Source organism: Sinohyriopsis cumingii, chromosome 10, assembly GCF_028554795.1.
Source record: "Sinohyriopsis cumingii isolate HCF-2022 chromosome 10, ASM2855479v2, whole genome shotgun sequence".
NCBI classification, from domain to species: Eukaryota; Metazoa; Mollusca; class Bivalvia; order Unionida; family Unionidae; genus Sinohyriopsis; species Sinohyriopsis cumingii.
The window spans coordinates 29,150,209-29,172,247 of NC_142970.1; positions in this window are offsets into that span (position 1 = coordinate 29,150,209).

The following is a 22,039-nucleotide window of genomic DNA, read 5'->3' on the forward strand; positions in this document are numbered from 1 at the left end:
ATCGATAACGCTTGTTATGATCACGATCTCGCATATCGCAGTGGAGATTTGCAACAAAGACACCTCGCTGATATCAAGCTAATTCACGCACTAGACACGATTCCTGATAAAAGTTTCAAAGAAAAATTGGCATCCTGGTTGATAAAAGGCGCGATGAAAGGCAAATTAGTATTCGGCGCTGGTAAATAATATGGAGCAAATATATTATTCTCCGCGAGGATTTTGGCGAGGAAAATCAGCAATCTCCAAACTCGCCAAGGCTGATAAAGTAAAACAATCTGTCGCTGAATCGTGGTTATCGAAACAGGCAATTTGGCAAATATATCTTCCTCCACCTAAAAAAATACCGTACGCTAGTTTCACTGTCAGTGTCCCTAATGAGGTCCATCAGGCGGATCTAATGTTTCTTCCTCGCGATACCGTCGACGGTGTCACGTACAAATACGTTTTAACAATCGTTGATATCGCTAGTAGGTATAAAGAAGCAGAGCCATTATCGAATAAAACAGCAATGGAAATTGCTAAGGCATTTAGCGAAATTTATTCCCGATCCCCGTTAACGTGGCCAAATCTTCTCCAGGTTGATCCGGGTCGAGAATTTCTTGGCGCGGTTACCTCACTGATGAAAAAAAAATAACGTTAAAATCCGACGCGGTATCGTAGGTGTTCATCGTAATCAAGCTATCGTCGAAAGATTCAATAAAACGCTCGCAGAAAGATTATTCGGATACCAGTACGCGCGCGAGTTTATTCAAGATAATCGATCTCACGATTGGGTATCAAGATTGCCTCATGTAATTAACGCGCTAAATAACGAAGTAACTCGAACGATAGCAATGAAACCCGCAATTGCAATCACAAAATCGAATATACCCCTAAAGCGAGATTCCACAATTCAGCCTGTACTAGGTAGCGTCACAGTCAGATATTTGTATAAAGAAGGCGAGGCTGAGGGAGGCAGAAAAAGAGCAACCGACCCAACTTGGAGCGTCACAACTCACAAAATATCCGCCGTAACAAGATCGTCAGGAAGACCAGCTATTTATATCCTAGATTCGTTAGCGCCTCAACGCGGATTTACCAAAGAAGAATTACAAATAGTACCAGAAGATACTCAACTACCGCCAGCGTCACTGATGTAATTTACTCGAATTCGTCCTAGCTGAGATAATTTTCTTACTCTCGACACGGCTAAATATACCAAATTTGACCAAGAAATTCTATCGTCGACGATCCAAACTTGGCCATCTACGGTCAATCCTTGTGACGAGTGTATCGTTGTTGAGTAACCTAATTTCCACGGTGATTTTTCTGCATTTAGCGCGTCATTGACAAGATTAATATCAACGAAGATAATATCGTTCAGAACCAAAATCTTTTCCTTTCCGCATGGCAAAGTAATATTAATATTTTGTCGCCTAGTATTAGCGGGCCTATAGCATAACGGTACCTGCAGCGTTGGAAATTTCTCGCAATGCAGCTTGAATAACATTTCCTGAATAATATCACGAACAATTTTTCTACTAGCAACGATCAAATGATCGGGACGCCACAAATTTAGAAAATCACTCATCGGAGTCTCGTCGATTATTTTCTTCATGACGTCGCACTGAATCTTATTCGGTTGTAATCGAATCAATTTTTTGAATTCGGTTAACAAAATATCTGTAGATCTATAATCAGCGTCGATTTCCTCGTAATAATCAACGAAGTTTCTGAGCCATTCGTGAGGCGATTCGCCATCAATAGGATTAGGTTGGCCGTGATCGCCGCACATTATCACAGCGGTATTTTTCCCTTCCAGCCAAGTCAAGATCGATTTTAATATATCTAAATTTACTGTGCAAATCTCATCAAATATAATGATCTTGTTGATATATTTGTCTCCCATTCGCACCGAGTCCCATGATCCACCGCTGTATTTGAAATAGCTATGGTATGTACAAGAATTAACGCCACGCTGCTTTATTTCTCGAGCTAATCTATGAGTCGGAGTCAACACAATCATATCGGAATTTGCAAATAAGTTTATTACTCGCGTTGTTTTACCGCTACCACCAGGCCCATTTAGGTAAACGAATTTGCTGCGTGAAATTGGGTCGAACGCAGATGCGGCTGTCGAAGATTCCAGAATCGAAGATTCTATCGAAGATTCTCCAAATCTACCTCGGTGGAATTCATCGCGATCTTCAACATCGGCGTCCTCGCAATAATCTAGAATATCTTCATTTTTTATCCTCCAAGTTCCCCAGGAGTTACCGTCGGTGATTAAATTTTTCAGCCTATCTTGGTATTTTTTATCGATATAGAATGAATCCGTCGCGACTCTTACCGCAATATCAGAAAATTTATTTATCATCGAGAGCAAATTTATACTAACATAAGCGAGCATCGACGATCGTAAATGCGTATATTGCGCTGATTCTCCGTCAAGGTAGCTAATTACGGTACCTAACTTTGCTCCATCAATGATAATATTCTCTCTGTTACAAAATATTCCTCGTGATACCGTATCGGCGATTATAAAATCCATCTCGGCGTCGTTGATAAACAACCTAGCGTGCCGGTGCTTGTGATCAACAGATCCGCCCTGAGTAAATTTGCCAATTATTTTTCTTCCGATATCTTTCGCGTTGTCACAGTCCGTCGGCAACCATACGTTGGTTTGTTTTCTGTAGGATATAATCGCCTCGCTCACCGTCAACGATACTAACATCGATGAATCTAGCATATATCTCAACAACACCGTAGGAACCCAACGACGCTGAGACAAATGCCTGCCGAACCAAATATAACAAATTTTATGTAAATTTTCAGCAAACTCGAATGATGTCACACAAGCGAATCCGGTCATGACAAAATCAGGCAACGGTCCGTTAATTGCTACTCTTGTCATCTCGCTGGTAGGATGACCGAATTTAGTAAAATAATCTGCACAATCGCCATATCCAAGGAAACTTCCAGGATAACACGCGCTCATGTCAACGGATATCATATCTTCGAAATCGTACTTGGTATTCCACAATCCGCCATGGCCGTATTCGATACAGCTAAGTTGAATATCAGCGAGATATTCGTTCCTTGTAGGCTTCCACGAGTTTTTCTCTCTAGCGGCATGAGCGGCCACAGACGGAACTGTAAAGCAATTCGTTAGCAACTGGTCGGGGTTCGACGAATATTTTACCGCAAGTTTTTTCATCGACTCGTGTAATATTTCGTCTCTGTAAATATCACCGCATGGCAAAATAAATTGATCGTATTTTTCCTCGCTCGAAAACAACCATATCGATATTGGATCAGATGCGCTTAATTTTTTGATAAATCTGAACATGGAATCGGAATTATCTTTCGCGGCATCTATAGGATAAAATTTAACAATACGATTCCGCGGAAATATCATTACCGACTGCGACCACGCGTGGGAATTGTGATCGACAATCTCGATTGGTGCTCCTCGGGATCTATACGGCGACGAGTATAATATTTCTCCCGATAACGTTTTCACCGTGATTGGAAATTTAAGTTTTTTACTCAACGCAGCTACATCGTCCACCGATGCATCATTAGCAACGGTCCTTGCCCACGCATTAATTTTATCCAACCTTAATTGTGTCAAACCAGATCCACGTCGAGCGTTTTTCATGTGCTCGATAACACGCTCGGCCACGCAATTTATCATCGGTGATTCTTTCATCGCGGGTAGATTTTTCACATCCGGGTTGTTATTCAGCCGATAAATTCCATAAACAACTGCACTAGCTGGATAGGATCTAGCGTAATAAGGGCCATCGATTCCCAGTAATAATCCAGGCTTAGAGTTTTTATCGAGAACAACGTTTTTCTTACCGCCACGCACTGGATCTCGTTTATCACGAATAATCCAGGTATCATCGGGCATTTGTGCGATAAATTTTATCCCGAAGATAAATCGCTCTTCTTTGTGTTCGATTTTTATGTGCTCGATTATTTTCTTGGCTCGCTCCAAATTCATCGTAGCATCAACAGAGTTTGTTTTCCAGGTCGACCAAGTGTGAATCGCTCCATCGTCGAAGAACTCTTTCTTGGCTCGATCAACTTCAGGAATAATATATTCTGCCTCATCAAGATCAAATGCGTCCATGATTATATTTTAGACATATGTTTAAATATAATGAATCAATGCAAGTGGATATTAATCGGTTCAACAAAATTCTGTGACAAATCCTGCAGAGGCGATTATTGCGGCGTTCACATACATGCGATTCGGCGTGGCAGTAAAGGACCACAACGTTGCTTAGTTTGTCAAGTTGGCACGCGAGGAAAAACTCGATTGTGTTTGGCATGTGGAGGAAAGAATTATCGGGAATTGCGTCGATATTACGAAAAAAGATCCTCGTCGGTGATAACCTGCGAAGAAGACTATATTAATCGATTCAAGGCAAATAACCATTTAGACATATAGATTATCATATATGAATAAAAAATCAACGATTCCTGAATCAACAATGATTTCCGAGTTCAAATCTCACCCAACAATCACGGGATACGAATCATCATCGGATGGCGTTGTCAGAAATACCAGAACGAAGTATCAAGTCGGTATAATTGATAAGCATGGCTATCTCAAATTTACCATCAACAAAAACAAAAAACGAAGATGCACGAGTTATCTCAGCCACAGGTTCGTATACGAGTGTTTTCATGGACCAATAAAAGTTGATCTTGTTATCGACCACATTGACGGAGATAAACTCAATAACAAACTATCAAATCTTCGGCCGGTAACTCCGAGTGAAAATTCCAAATTTGGTAACGGCTGCGGATATCGACCAGCTAAAGCAGTCAAATCAGTAAATCAAGAAACAAATGAGGAAATTGTATTTACGTTGATGAGTGCCGCTGCAAGATCTTTTAGTATTCATTCAGCATCGGTGCAACGTGCAGCAGAAAAAATAATCAACGCGGCATTTTCCTACAAAATTGGCATATGGATCAAATTTTATTATATTCCAATAATATCCGAAGAAAATTAATTAAATATTACAAAATTTATATAATGAACGAGGAAAACGTAAATAATATCATCGAAGCCATCAAGGATTTGAAAAATAAAAATATAAATTTGTCCTTGGATTTGGACGCAGGTAAAATCCGGTCCGAGTTTGAAACGATCGTCCAGGGAAAACTCGAGTACAGGTACACGCTGCCATCTGAATATAAATTCATAAAGAAAATCCAGATTGCCATGTACCAATCGCTCGCGACTGTCAGCGATGATCAAATCGAGGATTTTGTTAAATTATCGACGCTGGTAGAAAAAGTAAGATCGAGTTTATCAGACGAATATGAGTCAAGAAAAATTACCAGTTCGCGTGTCAGGCAGCTAAAAAAGCTGGTCGATGAAAGTAAAATCGAAGAATCTTAAAAATTGAAGTAAATTGATACTCAGTGTTTCCTCGCGTATATCAAGTAAATTTCCATTTTGATCCGTCAGTTTGAAATTTATCCTTGATAATAATCGACTGTGACATCGCAGGTAAAATGGATTTACCGGCTCTTTTATTATCAAAAATCCCGGAGAGACGCTAGGTGAAAACGAATATAAGATAAATCCCTGGTGTGCTTGTTTTGACACAGACGAATCAACGTTGTAGCTATCTTCGACGACATCCGCGTGAAGATTAATCGCGATGACCTCCGTTATATTAACGTTACCCGGTGAAATATGCCGTCCCTGTTTGGCTGGATCATTATCATGCAGGAGAAGTGATTTTGATTGTAATTTTTTAGTCAACCACGCGGCATGTAATTTCGGGAATAAATCATCGATGGTATCAGTGACCGATTTTCTCATTTCATCGACGTTATAATCAGGAAATTTGAAATTTGGTAATGTTTCCTCGGTTAATCCAAATAACGTCATAAATTTTTGTTTCTCTCCTGAATGTCTAATCAGCTTGAAGCTACTGGCGGGGGGAACATAATCAGCGACTGATATATCGTCGATTATCGCCCGAATGAACATGCCGTGATAATATTCAACATCAAACGCGAATTGGTTCAGAATCTTTACACGTTCGATAATAATTTTGTTGCATGAGTCTGATTCATCTAAGATACATTCATGAAAATATTTTTTTAGTAAATTTAATTGTAATTTATGTTCTTGATTAAAATCATCGATGGTTCTTCTTACCAACGTACCGTCTATGGATTTTATCTTGCTATGTTGGAAAAAATCGACGATTCCGACAGGAGGGGACCTTAGGGAAAGAGGCAACCATGAGAAAATCTTATCCTTAAGAGTGAAAGCAAAAAATAACGAGTTGGATTTGTGATTGTTCATGAGAATGATGGCATTTTCGACAAGATCTTTATGTTTGATGGCTGTTTCGTAATATCCTTCGTTGGTGGTAAAGTCAGATTTTTTTGGTTCAGGTGGATCTGGAGGAGCTTCCTCGTGCCAACCCGGAATAAAAACATCTGTTTTTTTTGGTTTTACCGGAGGCGCGATTTCAGGCCAACCTAGCACTGTCCTAATCGATGATTGGTAAATATCCACCATATACGGCGATTTTACTTCGATAATCGACGACAACGTTGGTTCGTGTGCTAATATTTTTATTCCTGGTGTAGCATCGCCGGTTATATTTGATATCCTATAGGTTATTTCCTTGTCGATTTGCTCAATTTCGTAGCTGCCTGTTGGTATAGTAACGGGGGTCCAATCGGGAGTTCCATCTGGTTTGTTTTTGTTGGCAAAAATAAGCGAATTGTTTGATAATAATCTACCGAACGATTTCGATCTAATATTGGGCCAACTGTTATAGACACGCAACTGCGATAATGAAATTTCCTTGACGCTAATTGGCGTTAGAAAATCGATACTAAATTCTGGTTTGGTTGAACTTACCGATATCAGTGTCGTTATCAGCGGCATTGTGTTTGTCACGATTTGGGCTAGTTCGGACATTATTTATATTTATTTGTTCAATCTCGGAGTAGATATTTATCATCGCTGAAAATTCCAGATCGGATATAACGCCGTCGTTGAGACTCTCAGAAAGCAACGATGATAATTTCGAATACGCCTCGTTGACCTGGGATAATTTACTCGTGTATAGGGACAATTTCTCATTCGTGCACGAGGATATTTTTTTTTGCGATGATATTGAGAACACCAGCGATTGTCGTTGTCGATGATATTACTATCGTTGCTACAATCGGCGCGATTGTTGTTACCGCGGATAAGATTATACCTGCACCGGCGACTATTGCACTTACCGCGTACACAGCAACATCGATGGTAACTAATCTGCGCTGGTATTTCTTTATTTTTACCTGATACTCGTCAAGAAGTTTTTTTAGTGAATCCTGCCATGAACGCGCCTGATTGTAACGGTAATCCGATGCAGTCATTTTATTGATTATTTACCCAATCAATTGCAGTCCATCCGGTTAAATATTCGAAAATTGCATAGTATACAATTGGTCCTGTGGTGGTTCTATCTGGCGGTTCTAGTTCGAATACTGCTATTTTATCTTCTTCTACGGAAACAACGAAAAACCCGGGATAAAATTCATGGATTTTACGGCCATGTTTTGCTATTACCTTAAATTTTATCTCGGAGATTAAATATATTCGATATACACCAGTAATTGGCACTTCAAAAGCAAATGCGTCACTCCCGGGTTCCCAAGTAAAATTTTGTGTTTTTACCACAAATGGTACATGGCAAGGAATACTTTTTGTTTCTACCTCCGCTGATATCGAAATACGCGCTAATTTTGGGAGATTCACTGACGATATTTTTGTGTTAATATCGCTAATTTTTGTAGATGCGTCGAGAAGTTTCGCGTTCAAATCTCGAATTTCTCCGTCGTACACCGATGTATCGACCTTTTGAATCGCCAATTCATGTACTATGTTGATAGCCTCGTCAAGTTTAGCAATATCCTCGTTGATTTTTTTGTTTTCTCGCTGAGATCGTCGTGTGATGTTTAATCGACCTTTTCACTTGCTATTTGACGTATCTCGGAAGTTTCCTTGTTAATTTTAGCAATATCCTCGCTGATTTTTTTTGTTTTTTCGCTGAGATCGTCGTGTGATGTTTTATCGACTTTTTCACTCGCCAATTTACGTACCGCGTTAATATCCTCGTTGATTTTTTTTGTTTTCTCGCTGAGATCATCGTGTAATGTTTTATCGACTTTTTCACTCGCCAATTTACGTACCGCGTTAATATCCTCGTTGATTTGGGCGATATCCTCGCTTTTTTTTTTTGTTTTTCCGCTAAGATCGTTGTGTGATGTTTTATCGACCTTTTGATGCGCCAGCTCACGTACCGCGTTAATATCCTCGTTGATTTGGGCAATATCCTCGTTGATTTTTTTTTTTGTTTTCTCGTCGAGGTCGTCGTACAATGACATATCGACCTTTTGACGCGCCAGTTCACGTATTATGTCAATATCCTTGTTAATTTTGGCAATATCCTCGTTGATTTTTTTTGTTTTCTCGCTGAGATCGTCGTATAGTGTTTTATCGCTTTTCTGACCCATTACGGTTTTTATTTCGGTAACATCGGTGAAAATCTTAGTAACATCCTCGTTGATTTTTTCTACCTTATCGCTAAGATCATTGTGCGATTCTTGATCAACTTTTTTCTTTACTAGTTCGTCTGCGGCGAAGGAAGTATCGATGGATTTTTTTATGTCCTCGTCAACTTTTTTACTAAGTTTACCTAAGGTATCGTCGAGTTTTTTAAGATCGTTAGTTAGCCTGTTAAGTCTTCTTGTCAATTTGTCCTGAGCATCATCGTATAATGCTCTATCAACCCTCAGAAGCAACGTTGCTGATAATTCGTTGTCTTTTTTTTCCACATCCGCGATATCGGCCTTTGATGGCAACTTCGCAACAAGATCGGCAATATCAGCAATGGATTTTGATACCGACTCTGATAGGCTGGTAAATTGATTGATACGATCGTTATATTCGTCTTGCTTGATTATATCAGTTATTTTGATGTTGCTGGTTTGTAATCTTCCTTCGCTATTTTGAAAAATAGCAACTTCGCCAGGATCTATCTCTGACAGCGATAGAAGATTATTAATATCATCCCTGGTTGCAAATTTTGATGTATCAGCGTCAGTCACTGCTGCTTCCTTCTTCCTGTAGATGAATCTACCATAAATATCAACCATGATATTTATCTACGGCGTATTTAAATACGATCCTGTGATACGGATCGGATGATTTTGAAATTGCGTCGAGAACGTTAATTGATTCTGGGCCACATATCGGTGGATCCATTACCGTCTGCGTCGGAAGTGTCGAGTACCAAATCGGAATATTTAACTTTGAAACGTAATTGATGAATTCTTTCGGTGGCGCTAGTCCGTATGAATCAAAATAAACGACTTCGCGAGGATTAATCGCGTAGGCGACCCAATGTGTGCCAGGGCCTGTATTTGAATCGAGATTTATTATTCCCGTCTCGGTGGTGTTTGGTTTTTCTGGTAGTTGATTTCGCATAAATACGCCTCTGAAAAATTTTATTTTTTATTTTTGGCTTCGTTAAGTAAATCTAAATTTGAATAGGGCGTGCTAATCTTAGGCCGGATCCGTACATAGGAGGTCGTCCCAATCTTAGGCCGGATCCGTACAGAGGTCGTCTTGGATAAAGCTTTTTTTACCGTACCGTCCTCCTATTTTTTCTAATAATTTTTTACCTGCATATCCAGCCGCGGCTGATGCTAGACCGGTTGCTACTGTTGGACCAATCGCGGCTAATAATCCAGGAATAGCGGCTAGTAGAGGGAAAAATCCACCTACTTTGACCATGTCTCTGATGGCGCCTATACTGAGATTCACATGAACGCCGGAATTTGCTGATTTAGCTTTGGTGAAGCGTTCACGTTGACCCCTAGTTAGCGATAGTTTGTTAGGACCACCATGAATTTGATCATTTTTCAAGGTTAATTTCATACCGCATCGCTTTGATATCGCTGACTGGAGCTTTTTCATCTGACCCTGGGTCAGAGTTACGCTGACGTGTTCGTATGGCATATTAATAATCGTTTAATCTAAATTTAGAAATCTTCGATTTTGTTACATTTTTTCGACAGGCGCGTCGATGACTCTCATTCTGCCACTAATTCCCTCCAAGATCATTGTTCTATCGCTGAGAATCACCGCGATTGCCCTTGCTGCTCCAGCTGTGTTAATTCTGGCTTTGAAATGGATATCAACGACGGATTGTTTCACCAAATCGAGATGTTCCAGGGAAAAGTAATAGATAGGATAAAATTTATTAAAATCCAACTGCGATATTTGCAATCCGGTATCGATATTTTGATCGCGACCCATAAAACACAACAAGCGATGATATGCGCGGGCCGTCGAATAATTGACAAAATCAATTGATATTTCCTCCGATGGTTCTTGTTGCCCGTTTATCCTCAACGATACGTTTGTTGCTGCGAAATTATCGAATATCATGTGACTGCGAGTTTGAACATATCTATCTGCGGCATGAAGAGCCACGAAGATGTGTCTGGGTGCCGAGACGCCTTGCTGTGACGCAATTCGCCAAGTAAATATTCCGTCAATATTAACGTCGATAGAATCGGTCGTGGTTGTTAGCCAGGACATAACAGACTTACCACCTTGATTCATGAATGACAATAATTTTTCCTCCTCAAGCATCGATGGAACTATCGCTGGCATCCACAAAGTAAATTTGTCTAGGACCACCTTACCGGCATCAGCAACACCATCGCCTCTCCAGATGGCTCTGTTATTGCCTGTGTCGTCTCGAACGAAAGAAATCGTGTGTTTTGCTCCGTAGATGACTTTCCTGAAATGTCTGCAAAATCCAAAAATGTGAGATAGCGGAATTGCACAGGAGAACATTAGACCATCTCCTTTTAACATAAGTCTTCGCGTGGCAAATCCAAGATTGTAATTGTCATTGGTTCCGAGCATTACATTGACGTTGGTGGCGTCAGCATCATTAGCGGCATTTCTCGGTTTACCGATATTATACTGGATATGATCAGCGTGATTAGAATTATCTTTGGCGAACATCATGCTAGGGCCAGCCGATCTGGTAAAATCATCCGAGTATCTAGCTAGGCCTACAATCGTTGTTGCTAAATCAACGTTGCCCGTGATCGACTCGATTTCTCTTCCATCGATCATATAAGTGGCGCTCTTGAATAATGCCATGATGCCGTTGTTGACGAATCCAATTTTAGAGTTTGCTGCGTAGTTGGTACCGTCAGCATCTTTTACAATTTTACCAACAAATTCGATATATGCCTCAGACGGAAGAAAATATCTTGTTGTATCGTGAACTTGAATTTCAACGCGATTAGTTGCATTTGGTGTCACTGTGTCGTACGAGAAATACTGGAAATCACGCACGGATGTGTCTCTACCTACAGGCTCGTCCATGTCGAACACTTCGTTTGACACTTGTGCGAACATTTATTAATAAGAATTTCATCTAAAACGAAGACCGCTGCCTGATATGAAACTTGTGTTCGCTACTTCATTTGCAAGATTTGTGTTAGCAACTTCCTGTGCTAGCTCATTTATTTGTTTATTTGCCGCATCGTTTATGGCTTTACTGACCTCGGGGGGCATTTCACTGGTGCTAGGTAATTTGACGGGCTGTTCTTTTTTACGCATTAAATTTGATATTTTACTTTTGACAACATCGAAGCCTTTACTAGCCAAATTACCAATACCAGAAATGACAGTCTCGCCGATCTTTCCTATTGCCTTTGATGCAATTTGCTTAGCTGCGGGTCCGATTTTAGGGACTACTCGCGTGACGAGGCTTTTAACGATGTCGCCGAATCCATTGCCGTGAATATATTTATATACGGGCAATCGAGAGTTAGCTATGCGGACCTGTCTAGGTCTGCGTTGATGTTTGTGAACAATCATGTTATTTCAATTGTGTTGTTTTAATCGATGAGTTCGTCAACGAGCTCTTTGTAAATGTAGGAATCAATAACACCGCCGCGAAACAATCGCTGACAAATATCTGAGGCCTCGTTGATTATTTCAGAAGAATTGTTTCCGGCTCGTTTTCCTCCGATTAGTATTTCGAGGCGAGATACGTCGTTGACAACGCTGTCAGGGCAAATGGTATATCCGCTTCCTGTTTTTGGTTCTGGCGATGAATCACCAAGCAACGATGTTAATATGTCTTCCTCTTCTTCTTCTTCTTTTGGTTCCTTCGGTTTTTCTGTTTCTTTTATTTTTTCTAGAAAATTTTGGTAATCCGGATCACCAAGATCAACGCGTTATTTAATTGAAGCAAAATATACCGCGGGAATCCAATTTTCTTCGGTATATTTACCAACGTTTTTTGGATGTAAATATCTATCACTTTCTTTGAAACCATATTTGGCAAGGTTGATTAGATTATCCTCGCTCTTTCTGATATGCTCGAGAGTATCTTTTGTAAAATATACATAAGGCGAAGTTCCTGCGATGCTGACTCTCTTTGTTGTAGGAAATTCTGAAGATGTGTCGGTAGATTTTATTTGTTTTGGTATTGCACCTAATTCCTGCGGTTGTGGTCCTATCGATTTTCTTATGTTGAATAAATGCCTCGCATTTGCGGCTCCTAAAAAACGAGAATAAATAGGATCCGATTTCATGGCCCGGGGGGAATTAACTCTAGCTCGGTATATATTATTATACCAAATGTCTCGCGATTTAATTTTTTTCAATCCGTCTTCTGTTAAAAAACTCGCCCTACTGTTAAAGAATCTTCCGCAAACGCACCAAGTGCATCAATATTATCACCAAACAAATTAAATTGTTTTTCCATCGTAGCCCAACCACCATCAGTAAATTTTTCTTTTATTACATCTCGAGGTTCTCTTCCCTGATTATCCTCCTCTTCTTCTTCTTCTTCTTGCTGTGGTTGTTCTTGTGGCGCTTGTGCTTGTGCTTGTACTTGCTGCAATTGTTCTTGCCGCGCTTGTGCTTGTGCTTGTGCTTGGCGAATTTGGTCCAGTCGATCTGGCACTATTCGAGTGTGTTCCTCGATATCTCTCAACACAGGAAGAATTCCGCGTTTCTTGATATCCGGATCTTTCACGTCACCAAGAAAAACTTTTTCGGTTGTTTCGGTAACTGGCTTTAATAATTGTGATGATAAATCGGTAAGATGAAATTTCGCGTCTTCATAATCACGAACTTTTTTCTTAAATAATTCTTTTGCTGGGATAAGTTTCTTTATTGCCGCTAATTGCTCTCGCGCTAATCTAGCAGAATGAGGCTCTCAAACTGTGCTAGTTTTCTGCTCATATTATTTTCAAGTATATCGTTTTAATGCGACGTAAAATTGGCCAAAGCAGCCCCACGTTGCAACAAAAAAATTAACACAAAAAATTATTCCCCGACATTTATTTTTCCTGTCCTTAACGCTAAATTTACTAACACACACGGCGCGACCACCCGATGCACTTGGTCTGAAATGCATGAAAATTAGCTCCCGTAGAAGGCTGTAAAAGTGAAATCCGAGGCTTCTACGGAGAAAGTTCGCTTAGGAAGGTTTATTTTGGCTGGACGCACTGGTCTGTTCAACTTCCCTGCTGCTGTATGTATGTACCAAGATTTAAATTACGTTTTTGAATGGTCTTCAATGTGCATGACAACTATACCCGCTTGCATATCACGCTTACGCCAAGAATAGGAACTATTAATGTATATTCAGTTGCAATAAGTCTAGTATTATAACAAGAAGAACCTATTCATAATTTATGTTACTTTTAAACGAAGATATTAAATGAAGATATTAAGTGCTTCGAAGTATATAGCTTTCATACTACGTACATTACATATACTTCTGTATATGCAGAAGGGGTGGCCTTATAAGAGGGGGTCCACTGTACTATTCTTTTCTGGTTTACAGAGAAGATTCCTGTTGTCACGGAACTGTGTACCGAGTTATATCGCTATGTATATGTTGTGAAAAATGTACTCGGGTTTCCTTGCCGCGTACAGCCTCACCCGAGGGTGGTATATTTTTCGGCTTAGTTATTTCGAAATCCTGAGCGAAATCTGACCCCTGCACGTGCAAATTGCCTACAGCGGGAAGCCGAAGTACCTAGCCGCGCATATCTGTCACAGCTAGTGTACATATAGAGCAAATTCTCTATACCAAATGACATTACGCTGAGTCTTGTCAGGAAGCTTACCCCTTTACGGAAGCAAATCTTCAGCTGTAGAGCTGCCTAAATACCATGCCTTGTATATGGTTTGATGTGGAGTCACCAGCTTTAGAGCTGCTTTATACATGCCTGCCATGCCTTATACATCGTTTGGTGTGGAGTCACAGAACTATGTGGGGTTTAGTGTGACGTATACGCTGTGTTTTGGTGAAGTTGGATCGGAAGAGTGGACTGGTTTTCTCGATGCGAGGGACCAGGTCTTCGCGACCATTGGGTCTGTGATGTGAGGGATCCTTCAGCAGACTGAGAGGAGCGGACCATGCGTGGGTGCTTCTCTGGCCGTTTACTAGAGCGCGTGGAACCGGAATTAACATCTTGGTCGTCAAATTGGCCCCACGATAGTTATAGTGTTCCATGTTATTTCCACAATTGCATTTCATAATTTCATTCCTTCCTATTGTTATGTCGTTATATGAACTACCGATAGTTTCATCATTTCATTCATTCCTATTTCAATATCTGTTTACGATCGATAGGTTCATGTCATTCATTCCTATTGTTATGACGTTATATGAACGATCGATAGGTTCATAATGTCATTCATTCCTATTATGTCGTTATATGAACGATCGATAGGTTCATCATTTCATTCATTCCTATTCATATTTCAATATCGGTTTACGATCGATAGGTTCATAATTACACGTATTGCTATATCGTTATGTGAACGATCGATAGGCTAATAATTTCATTCATTCCTATTGCAATATCGTTATGTGAACGATCGATAGGTTTATAATGTTGTTCATTCCTATTGCAATGCCGTTGTGTGAACGATCGATAGGTTCGTAATTTTATTCATTCCTATCGTGATATGAATGCTCGATAGTTTCTTTATTTACACTGCTTTTCAATATCGTTTTATGAACGATACGTTCAAATTTACCTGCTTTTCTAAATTGTTATTTGAACGATACAGTCATAATTACATTCTTTTCTAAATTGTTATTTGAACGATACAGTCATAATTACTTTCTTTTTTAAATCGTTATTTGAACGATACATTCAATACTCTTTATACTGGTATGTAGGTCACTTTTATTTTGTTGATCGGTGATAGGATTTCACGTTTGTTTTGAAATTCCATTCGTTAAATTAATGTTGAGTTTTTCTCTCGTTGAGTTCTTTCTTGATGATAGTTCCATGTTAGGAACTTTATAATTTTCCTTATCTTTTTGTTTAATAATGGTGTCAGATTTGTTATATTTAAATTGCGTTTATAAATATACATCTTGTAAACGCAGTTGCTTTTGGTGTCTTCGCTAATCCAGTCCCAACCCGGCTTCATCCTGTGACACCTGTTATAGTGAACTCATGGATCGAACGTTTATCATGATATGTACAGTCTCGTGCTTCTGTTCAATAGATTAATTGCAATGTATGGCTTTTGACCATAGAACCACCAACCGCAAATACCCCTTGCATCCATGATGGTTATTTTAGAATATCGGATAACGTCTCTTAAAAGTTCTTGTTTGCCAAGCGGTAGACTCCACAGCTTAGAATCATATGGATGTTCATGTGTAAATATATTTTCAAGCGATTATTTGGCGAAATCACAGCAAACATTCCGACTCGTAAATGGCCATCCATTGCACGTTGGCCTGCCATGTGAACTTTTCCAGGTGGTTGAATCGGACCTTTGTTTCGGGTAATCGTAGATTCATGTGCCTAAAGTCAGAGGATCTAAAAGTGTTTAACCCTAATCGCTAGCTGAAATTCCCATTCTCAATCTACTAAAATAAAATCAATTGCTACGAGTCACTAAATGATGTGTTTCATGGAATGGGTGAAAAATGCATCTACTTTTTACTCGTCAAAATGACTCGAGTTTTTCACACACGCGATGAAATTATTCACTTAATGCAAGTAATATCGTCTAAATATTCATTCTTTTCGCAGACACTCTTTACCAATACAATTAAGAGCATCGATTTAATGGATAGAGGGAAGTGGAAAGGGAGTACAAATCTGTAACTCTATAGCTACACGATTTTAGACACTCACATACATTCGATTATCTGTTAAACGATAATCTTAATTTCATTTTATTGAGGACATGTGTCCATTGGATGACCCGACACAAGATCATACAGATTAGTTTGGTGTGGTCCCAAGTGTATTCTCCGGTTGTACGGAATAACGTTTGGTTCTATTTGCTTTTGAATGAAAAAATAAAATACGCCTTTAAGATAAAATAAGTTTTCTATTAATGTAATTATTATTTAGCACCTTTGATGATTACCTATCTAGTAAACATTACCAAAGATTAGTCGACGGATGTCGTTATTTTCACTTATTGTATTTTTGTTTTGTGATTAAAGTCATTTTATTTTAGTCCGTGAATTAGTGCATTTTCAAACAGCAACTTTTCGGTAATTCAGTGGAGCTAATTATGATTAAATACTTTTCGGTTCGTTCATTTATAGCATTATGTCCTAGACATTTGATCCAGTCTTCAAAAAACTAAAATAAGAAGACTTATATTTAAATAAGGTGCAGTATTAAAAACAAAAAAACAATTAATGACTTAACAGAACTGACCATTAAGTAACTTAGTATTTAATATAAAACAAGTGTAGATTTTTCTCCTTCTTTTCCATTTTCTGAAATTATAATGAAAAACGTGCTTTGCAATTATGACACAGACTATATAACACTCTGTCAGTCCATTAACAAAGAAAAGATTTAATACAGACCTGGGATCTTTTATCTTTAAATATAAATAAAATACAATAAAGGTACACACAAGACTTCAGCAGTCGCCATCATTTGTTAACAGTTTGTTATGCCTCTTCGTCGCTGTTTTCGTCAGCGTATTTGCTGATAATTATAATTTTAATTAATTAATTTATTATTATTATTATTATTATCATTATTATTATTATTATTATTATTATTATTATTAAAAGCCGTACGTTAGCATAAATAATAACAAGACCAGTAAAAAAAATAGCCACAGTGAAAACTGAAATGCTGACAATAGTGATTTAATCACACACACACACACACACACACACACACATATATATATATATATATATATATATATATATATATATATATATATATATATATATATATATATATATATATATATATATTCGATAATAACTAATAAAATTCACCCTACGATTGAATTTACGTCGGAGTAGTCGAACATCATTTTGGATACTCAATCTAACCTAATCCCCCCTCCACCTTTGAAAAGAGACTCAAACGAACTCAAGGGGCACCATAGAAGGAGATGATACAGAACGAGCTAGATTGAGGAGGCTATCAATAAAACTAGACTTATCGACAGAGAAATACTCCTGAAATATAAACCTAAGAAACACATCAAGCATGTCCCCTTCATGCTAACTTTTCAGCTCAGATTGTCAAACCTACAATAGATCAATGGAATCATTGGCACAACATTGACTTGTCTGAACATCTCGAGTGTATTTTTAATGAAGTTCCTATGTTTTTTACCGTAGACCTAAAAATCTCAATGGCAATATGAAAGGTGCAAGAATAACTACAAAAATGACCACAGATTCAGGCACATGCCATAGCAAACACAAGCGATGCCTAATTTACAAATATACTCTCGAGACCAAATCTTTCAGAAGTTTGACAACACGAGTTCACTACACAATCAATCGGAAGTTAGGATATTGAGCCTATGGTACAATATATCTTCTGAACTGCAAGATCTGTGCTATTCAATATGTTGGCGAAACTATTGATTTCAGCAATCGAATGAAGAATCACGAAAGCCACATTGACAAAATCAAAACGAAAGTTACCAACCTCTACAAACCGAATGGTCCAGTCAATCGAGATGTTATCGACTGAATGTAACCTAGGGTTGAGTGACTCGGAAGACACACACAAGTAACGAGACAGGGTACTATATTTGAAAACTTATTGATAATTTGTCCTAAATGTAAACATAAATCTAACATTCTCGTTGCAGCCTTGTCAAAATTACAGCCAGTAATTAGTTTTGCACCCGACGCAAAGTTTTGAGCTTCTATCTACCCACGTAATTAAATTTTGTTTGATTGTATTATTAGTAGTACTATTATCATTCCGATGCACTAATATATTTTTTCATCTTTCCTTCAAAACTTCTTTGCATAACTCTACTGGGATATAATTTGTGGCGTCGATCTCTCGCCATGCTTTGTCTCGTCTTTGTTCACAACTTAAAATTAGGTCAAAATATACTGCCTGGTACGTTTATCTAATAAACACAAGCACTTACTCGTCTATTATTTCCACACAGCTTTGTATTGCTATATCGCGTGTTGTAAATTGCCCCTAGTGATTCTAACTTGCAGGGGTCCAGAATCTTTCCTAGATTTTACGCTCGTTTGTACTGATTTGTTTTCCTGACGTAGAGCTTGCTTAGCCCGAACGTAGACAGACTATATATATATATATATATATATATATATATATATATATATATATATATATATATACTGCGTTTCCTGAAAGACGGCATAGCGAAAACTACATTGAAATTAGGACTAACTGTTCCGGGCTGCCTCTGTACGTTCGGGGCTGGTGATGTTCAGTCTACTGGTTAACGTAAGCTGATCGCGCTTTCTCAAATTTGTTGCAGCCTTATATGGTTAATCTGTGAAAAGTGTATCTCGTTCAGTCGGATTAGTCTCGTACACATGTACCTTCGCTAAGAAGGAAATACATCGAATGCATTATACAAACATACACTCAAGGACACAAACTAAGACGGAATGAGATCGAATGCATTCTACACACATACACGCAATGACAAACACCAATAAAGAATGAGATCGAATGCATATACACACAGGCACGAAATGAAAAACTAAGACGGAATGAAAACAAATGCATTATACACACATACACGCAATGACAAAATAACAAGCAAAGTAGACGCCTGATTCAATTTTTTTATTTATATTAATTTCAGAAAAAGTTTTGTTTTCCAAAAATTAACTTATGTCGTAAATCATATAATTATATAGGGAAAGAAACTATGAAATATGATCTTGATAAGCTAGTCTCCGTACATAAACACGGGAACAAACCTAACAACAATGCAGACCCCAAAGCACCAAAAAGGTCACGACAAAATTAAGAAAACTTAACAAAACTAACAAAATCAAGGGAAATAAACCAGCTCGCCAAGTGCTTGACCAGAGAGGAGTTTAAGCCAATGTTCTAAACAAACGATAAGAAAATTCAAACATGATGTAATTGACCAGAACATAGATTAACCTCGTACAAAATTTATTTTTCAAAATTAAACGAATATTGAATACTTTATTTTATTAACACAAGATAATTAAAGGGAGGACAGGAAAATACAGGGAAAAAACCCACAAGAAAATTCATTTTTAGAACATACAGGTAACATCACCTAGTCTTTACCAGCTGTATGTGTTTGGACGGGGCAGGCAGGATGCCTACATGCATGATATGGAAGAGATGTAGACGGTAGTGACAAACATAAATGGTGAATTACTGCTACGGCACATTACAAAGCTTCCATGAATAGCGTCCAAATATTTTGCAGATGTTTTTTCAATTTTCACCATTAGACTCACACATTTAACCGTCTGATCTACCTACATTATTACAACTATTTCTTCTTCTACAGCTAACACTACTAATAATAGTATTATAATTACTACTACTTCTCGTATTACTTCTACAATTGTTACACATCTATGCTAAAAGGTAACATGAATGGTTCTTTATCTTAATTGTATGCCATACTTAAAGCATGTACTTAGAGAACTCATAATTAAAGAAACTTGTACAGGGGTATTTTTTCACGTTTATTGTTTTCCATCCATATTCAAGTGTACTTCTTGTCATCATTGTAGGTTCATGTTGCTTTTAGGACATTTAACTGTTGCGAAAAAGTATTTTATTTAATATTTCTCTTCTATGACATTATATTGGATTTCGTCATTGTAAAGCGTAAATTAAGAAATAAATTATTTCTATCTGAATAATAGGGAAAATTATACACCTAATTTGGGAAGAATATCGAGAAAGGAAAAATCTTCAGCACCTTATCTTTATGCTCCAATTATGTTTTCTTTTTTGGGAGGGAGGGTATTGTTTATGTTTTTCGTTGCTGATTGTTGCTTTCTTTTGTCTGTTTTATTTTTCTTTGTTCTTTCTTATTTTCTTTTCATCTTATATCCAAGCGCTAATTGAAAAACATCTCTACAATAAATATGCATCCTTCTAAATACAAAAAAGAAGAAAGGTGAAAGAAAACGATTTGTGTATTCATTGTTATTTATAGTGGGAATTACATCATCTTCTTACCTTGTATCCTTCGTACGTTATGCAGCTGTAGATATATCCAGTATCCGCGTCCATGCACACTACATATGGTTCAGGACCGTTACATAGGTCCAGATGATTGGAGATATATGGCACACCTTATGGTACATTAATAAATAAAATAAATAAATAAACAAAGAATTAGGCGTTTATAAGTTTACCGAATCTCACGTCTGTAAACATAATGCAAAATGCAAAGAGGTACTATCAGGCTGATAATAGCCTTACATAAAAGTGAATTAGCTGACATTATTATAGATAGATGTCTAAAATATATCAGTGTTAACAAGCCAAATAGCTAACACTATTATAGATAGATGTATAAAATGCAACTTTGTTACCAGGCCAATTAGCTGGCATTATTGTCACGGAATTGTGTACGAGTTATATCAATATGTATATGTGATCAAAAATGTACTCTGGTTTCGCTGCCGCGTACAGCGTCACCCGAGGGTGGTATATTGTTTCGGCTCTAGTTATTTCGAAATACTGAGCGAAACTCAAATCATGCTGCATGTGCAGATTGCCTACAGCGGAAAAAACCTAAGTACCTAGCTGCGCATATTTATCACAGCTAGTATAGATATAGAGCAAATTCTCTATAAACGAATTACAATATGACGAGTCTTGTCATGAAGCTTACCCCTTTACCGGAGCAAATCTCCAGCTGTAGAGGTGATGAAATTTAAGTATTCTTTATTACTATTCGTTTTATATGACATAATTGTTTCATACGTTAGATGTTTTAAAATTTATTCTAAATTCTACAGAGAGTCAATACCTAGGTTATACAACGCCATATCAGAAATACTATAGTCTGGTTCGAGTTAGCTATTTGTTGTAACTGAACAGACAAATTGAATTTAATTTTACGCTGCATGCATTGAACGATTAATGTAATGGGTAACGATTTCATGTGCGCGCATGCGCAACATATATCAATGCAGAAGTACTTAATCGTGTCATATGTGCTACACGGTTTAGTTGTTATAATTTTAGCTGCCTTATACATGGCTTGACGTGGAGTCACAGAACTGTGTGGTTTCTTGTGACGTGTACGCTGTGTCTGGTGACGTTGGTTCGGAAATGTGTACTGGTTTTCTCGATGCGAGGGACCAAGGCTTCGCGACCATCGGGTCTGTATTGAATGTGAGGGCTCTCCAGGGATCCTTGAATAGACTGAGAGGGGCGGACCATGCGTGGGCGCTTCTCTGGCCATTGACTAGAGCGAGTGGAACCGGAGTTACATCTTGGACGTCAAATGGGCGCCACGATAGTTATATATATTATGTGTTCCATGTTGTTATTTTCACTATTGTTATCTGAGCAAATTTACATGCATTTCAATGTCGTTATGTGAACGATACATTCAAATTTACATGCATTTCAATATCGTTATGTGAACGATACATTCAAATTTACATGCATTTCAGTATCATTATATGATCGATACATTCAAATTTAC